This window comes from Rattus norvegicus, chromosome 10 (assembly GCF_036323735.1).
Source record: "Rattus norvegicus strain BN/NHsdMcwi chromosome 10, GRCr8, whole genome shotgun sequence".
NCBI lineage: Eukaryota > Metazoa > Chordata > Mammalia > Rodentia > Muridae > Rattus > Rattus norvegicus.
Genome location: NC_086028.1, coordinates 95,197,501 through 95,202,427, shown reverse-complemented (window position 1 = coordinate 95,202,427; position 4,927 = coordinate 95,197,501).

Sequence of the window (4,927 nt, the reverse complement as noted above, 5' to 3'; positions counted from 1 at the left end):
AAGAGAGACATTCATTCTATATTGAAGCACTATGTTTCGGTTTCGGGTAGAAAATTCTAGAGCTTCTAATTCAAAATAAACAGATAGGCCAGGCAGTGCAAGTTTACAGTCCTGAGTACTACACTGACTGAGGTAAGAGGCTAGCAGAGGCTACCACAGTGAGTTCCAGTCCACCCTGGGAAACTGAGAGGGCATGTGTCTGACAATAAAAAATAAAAATGGGGCTAGAAGATATAAGTCAATGTTGCTGTGCTTGCTTAGAGTATGTGAGGACCTAGGTTCACTCCAGGACACCACACAGAAAAGATGGAGAAGGGAATTCTAGGCTGTCTGGATCTGGTAAACACCAGAGGCTACCCTCTGAACTTTGCATGTATGCCACCGAACAAATATGTGGGCAGAGAGAGAGAGAGAGAGGGGATCTACCACTCAAGGCCATTTCAAATGCCCACCTCCTCTCACTGATGGCTGGGAGGGCAGGTACGGCAGGCAGCACTGCCCTTACATGCACCTATTCTGCAGTAAAGCCTTGGGGACCAGGTTGTTTGCCTCCCTAAAGGCTCCTATCTACCACACCTTAGATAGCTGCAGTGGGATTATACTAGGTCTCTATTTCAATAGAGTGCTTTAAATCTGGGCCTGGGATTTATAGCTCCATGTTACTTTTTTCATGATGAACAGCATTGGAATGTGTACTTGGTTTTGTTTACCACATTAGCAAATAATCGCCATCTTCTACTCTTGCAGGGAAAAAAAAAGCCCATTCCTAAACAACTGCAAAATCCTATGACCAAGTCAGTATATCTTCCAAATTTCCTTCTGAATCTTAGATTGATTTATTTGGGCTGGAGAGACGGCTCAGTGGTTAAGAGCACTGACTGCTCTTCCAGAGGTCCTGAGTTCAAATCCCAGCACCTGCATGGTGGCTCACAACCATCTGTAGTGGGATTCGATGTCCTCTTCTGGTGAGTCTGAAGATGGCGGCAGTGTACTCCTATACATAAAATAAATAAATAAATCTTTTTTATGTTAAGTTGCCTGCCTGCTTGCATTTGCACTGCATGAATACCCACAGACACCAGAAGAGGGCATCAGAGTTCCTGGAACTGGAGTTAGGAGCTGTGCAGCTGATATGGGTGCTGGAAACCAAACACCCAGGTCCTCTACAAGAGCAGCCATTCCTCTTAACTGCTCAGCCATCTCTCCAGACCCCCAAGTTTTTACATTAAATAAAATTCCAAGTCACTCCCTACCCACATCCATATGTTAATACACACAGACAGTCACACACACACACACACACACACACACACACACACGCCATTTATGCTACAAAAAAAGAAATAAATATTGGTTTTTATTCATAGGCCATACTGTAGATGATATTCTGTGAAGGCCAAAAAGGGGTGGGAGGGCACACATGTCTTCATGAAATTACAGCTTAGCATTAAAAAAAAACTACACAAATAAATAAGTTATGTTTTAAGCATCATGTGAATTGCCTGTGTGGTAAAAGCAGCATGCGAGCTTCACAGATGAAGAGCTGTTATCTTCACGAGTTGACTCCTGGAAAGAGCAAGCTTGCTCGTTCGCAAGCCTGAAGGGGAGCACGGTGCCCTTGGCATTTGCCACTGGTGAGCTATGGAGGGGCATGGATTCCCTAATCGGCCTCGGGGCTTCATTTTCTTAATTGGCTTGCAGGTACAGATAGATCCATCTCTCTAATGACCATAAAAGATGCTTGAAAAGGCAGGAAGTAACTGTGTCAGATATTTCTTCTGTGTCTCCTACAGGTTTCCAAATTGTGGCATTTTATCATCACCAATAGTTAAGCCCCCGTGGTGTTCCGGACCCTGTAATGGCAGAGATTTCCAGTGGGTCTGTACCTCACGCAGCAAGCATTCCCTCAAATGGAAGGCTGTTAGAGACCCGTGTCGGTTAATAAGTAGCCTGCTTTCCCTGTGCTCAGAGGGAGTGCTCGGTGAAGGGCACGTGCATACGGTATTAGCCTGCAAACGTGGCTGTAACAAGGTATCACAATGCGGGTAGTGCAAACAACACAAATGTATCAGTTCATAGTTCTAAGGGCCGGAGCTCTAAGCTCCCGAGGTGAGCAGGGTTGGTCTGGTCTGAGATTTCTGCTCTGGGCCTCTTGCCTAGCTTTCCGAGATTTGCGAGCATTGTCCGTCACACTTTGTCTTGTAGTTGAATTGTCCTGACTTCTGTCTTCATCTTTACCTAGTGCTGTCTAGATGTGCACCACTCTGCATCCAAACTTCCCCTCAAGCATCCGCTCTCCTCCAGGTTGTCTCCACTGTACCTGCAATGGCCTCACTTCCGAATGTGTTCACACTCTGAGACGTTGGACAAAGTTAAGGTTTCAGCACAGGAGTTTGAGAAGGGGGCATGTTTCAGCGCTGAATGCACACAATGAATTACATACAGCATGGGCGATGTTGAAGTGTGGAATTATATGAGGAGCTGGGGGATGGGGTGGGACACAAAAGCTAATAGCTCTGAGTTCAATGGGTTCAAGGACATGCATCAGGGGGAAAAAGGGACGCGTGGCCAGAGTTTCGGTAGGAAACAGATAGATGTTCATCAAGTGGGTAAAGGAGCAAGAAAGAGCATTCAGCCGAAGAGAGTCTCTTGGAACCTGAGGCACTTAAAGAATTGCAGAAACCACCGTGGGGTAAAGACTGGGGAGGGGAGAGATCTAGAAAGGAGGCTGGAGGGGTTGGGGATTTAGCTCAGTGGTAGAGCGCTTGCCTAGCAAGTGCAAGGCCCTGGGTTCGGTCCCCAGCTCTGAAAAAAAGAAAAAAAAAAAAAGAAAGGCGGCTGGAAAGGAAGTTAGAAGCCAGACGATGAAGACCTGTGTCACAGCAAATGGCCTAATCTCCATGAAAATCTAAGGTGCGGGATGTCCTGGTTGTATCTTCGTGCTAGAGTCCCATTCTGGTGAGTGTGGGGGAGCGCTGGAATGGAGCTGTGCTGGAAGCCAAGAGGCGAGCCTGGAGCGTGTCTGCAAGTCTACAAACGTATGGTGCTCTGGATGCATCCGAGAGGAGAAGAGATGGAGGGGAAGATGGGCTTCCAGTGGGAAGCTGAAGCAAGTGGCAGGTCACGGAAAACCATTTGGAAAAGAAGCATTCATGGAAATTAGGTAGCTGAGGCTCCTTAAGGGAACCTGGGAGCCCAGACATAGAGAGGCAGAGAAGGAGAGCTCGTGTCTGAAACAGAAAGAGATTTGGAGAATACCTTGAAAACAGCTGGGTGAGCAGTCGTACTCTCCTCCCTAACCTCACATTCACTTTGTATCTGACTTCCATACCCTTGACCTTTATAGGGTATGTATGTTTGGATAACCTTCAAGCAAGTTAGAAAGAGCATTCCCTATACTGGAGCCAGATGAAACTGTCTACTGAGGAGGCATGAGGGCCCATTAGCTGGGGATAATCAAAGTCACACAGTTTATGGCATCTTTTATCAATCTAGAAACATGCAAACAGAACCCTATCATAGACAGGGCACCATTGTTGATCACCTGGCTTTTTCAGTCTACTGGCCATGGTGCCTAGTTAGACAAGGCAGAAGTTGCGAAGTCTCTCAGAAACTGACCACCTGTTAATATATAATGCTAGATAAAAATGTCCAAGTCCCACGGATCTCTGAGGCTGTGACCACACCCAGCTTGTGCGAATTGGCTGGGAACGTAGGGTCTTGAGGGTTTCTGAGTCGGACTCAGTCTTAAGGAATCTAGTCGTTTTGTCTGGTGTTTTGTACTTCCAGTTTTTTTCCTGTGGTTTTCGTTGTTGCTTTTGTTTGTTTGAAACCATGAAGAGTCTCCAACCTAGCCCAGTGCTTTACAAGAAACCAGAAGTAATTATCACAGGCAGAACACGTCTCATAGTTACCTGGCATAGGCTGGGGATGTTCAGAGCAGTGTGTACACTTTAACTCATTGTAAGCCTCGGGATGACCTCATGGAGTAAATTTGCATTGCGGAATGCTTAGGCAACAGCTCAATTAGTAAACTTCTTGCTATGCAAGCACTACGCTAATCTCCAGTACCCTCATAAAAACCCAAGGTAGCATGGTGGCAGACATTTATAGCCCCAAGTGCGGGGGGGGTGGGGGGGGGGCAGAGACTGGATGGTCTCTAGAGTTTGCTGATCAGCCAATCTGGTCCCTGAGGAAGAACCTGCCTTAAAATCACCAGTGTGGATCAGTGGCCCCTGAAGAATAACACTCAGAGTTGACTTCTGGCCTCCCTGTGCACGCGCGCGCGCACACACACACACACACACACACACACACACACACACAGAGTTTCATCTAAAGGTGAGAGGACAGCAGATGCCACAACTGCAGAGAAAACTCCAGTGTGAACCCACAAGCTACAGTGTCTCAGAAAGGAGACTCTAGCAAGAAGAGCCTGGAGATCTTTAACCAGCAAAATTAGCATACATAGCGGTTTTGCTGCCCAGGCACGGAACAGCTGGCAAAAAAAAAAAAAAAAAAAAATCTTTTCCTGAACATTCTCCAGGGTGGGGCCACCTCTCCAGGCAGACTCACATTTACTATACTCCCAGATTATAAGACAGAGTAAGCCAAGATTTCAGGGCCACCCTCTTCTGCTCCTCACAGGGAAGGAGCGTGGGTGGAGAAGTGTAAATGACCTCACAGGATATCAGGAGAAAGTCTAAGTAAGCGGGTCCTCCAGTGATTCATTTGGGTGGACGACTTTCACACCAAGACACATTCAAGAGTTCGGAGTGGGGTCATTTGGGGCCCCTCCCTCCCTGCCATTTCCCCTTTCCAAAGTACTGGCAGATTTGGAGTCAAACTCTATCCAAACAGGAAATCGCTCAGGTTCTAGCTTAACGGGTGGGGGTGTCTTATTTTGAAAGGGAAAACTATTTTTGCA